Source organism: Corvus brachyrhynchos, unplaced genomic scaffold, assembly GCF_000691975.1.
Source record: "Corvus brachyrhynchos isolate BGI_N302 unplaced genomic scaffold, ASM69197v1 scaffold1311, whole genome shotgun sequence".
Taxonomy (NCBI): Eukaryota; Metazoa; Chordata; class Aves; order Passeriformes; family Corvidae; genus Corvus; species Corvus brachyrhynchos.
In genome coordinates, this window is record NW_008236437.1 from 277057 (window position 1) to 278388 (window position 1332).

A 1332-nucleotide genomic window follows, 5' to 3' on the forward strand; every position below is an offset into this window, starting at 1 on the left:
TGAATAGGAATATATTTGTTCAGGAGGGAAAACTACAGAAATGTGAAAACTTGTTAATAGTTGTATCAGAAAATTCTTCCTGGCATATACATAGAACAAAGGCAACATTTGGTGAATGGATCAGCCCAGGTTTGCCTACAGGAAGAGAGAAAGAAAGTCAGTGGTTGAAAATCTGGCTTCTCAGAGGGTTCATTCATTCTCTTAACTGAGAAGAACGTAACCAGGAAGGCTGAAATTTGGCAGGATGGGGTTAAAGAGACACCTATGGCTCTCTGATACTGTGGTCTGGCACTATTCCCAACACAGCATCAAGGTAAATATAAACCACATTTTTTTGATTGTATCAGTGAAAAATGGCAGTGTTGGAGCTCAGGTCCATCTCGTTCCTGACCATGTTTTGCAGAAATCTGCTGCAATACTCAGCTGAGTGCTCCAGCTTCATGTCAGCTACAAAGCCCCGCAGCTCTGCCAGAGGTTGTTACTGACACAGATCCATTGGTACAACAACCATGTCTAAGTACAGGTTGGCTTCTTCAGCCTCCTCCAGCTCACATCCAGTTGTGAAGATGTGTCTTAGAATTAGGAGATGCTGCCACTGATGGGAAGGGATATTCTGTATTCCAACACGGATCACAATCATGCTCTGTTTAGAAAGGGGAGGACAAAGGGCAGATAAAGTCATGCCTGGTACAAATGTTAGGCAGCACACAAATTAGTTCAGACTGCTGCTAAATGCAAGTTCCACTGACTTTACAAGCAAATCTCTCAACACTGGAAGGTTTAAGAGCACATGGCTTACTATGGACATGATCCACTGCCTTCATGAAATGGCTGCATATATAATATTTGATCATGTACAAGCAGACCACCTGTACATCACATAAAGAGCTGAGTTAGAGCATAAGCAGGGCACTTTCTCTGAGACTCCTGCACATTTGTCATCTCAGAAACCCACAAGCAGAAAAATGCAAAGCAACAGAGCTACAGACTGCTGCTCTTAAGTTGTGCTACAGCCAAAATAAGTAGAAAAGTAAAGTCTATTTAGCATTTCTGACATCATCAGTAAGAACAGCAAATGAATTAACTCACCAAAAGCAGACTGCATGTAGCTGGGCCACAGCCAGTGACTGGTGGTGTAGTAAGAACTGACCTACAAATTTGTGAGCATCTAAGACTTTAAATGAACAAAACCAGCTTTGATATGAATTGATCTAGATTCATCAGTGTACTGCTCCAACACTGATGAGATCCCTGCTTAAAAAACTGTTGTCCTTGCTCCCAAAAAGAGTATCAACAATTTTTGACTCTCCACCATCTTTCAGTCTCAACAAG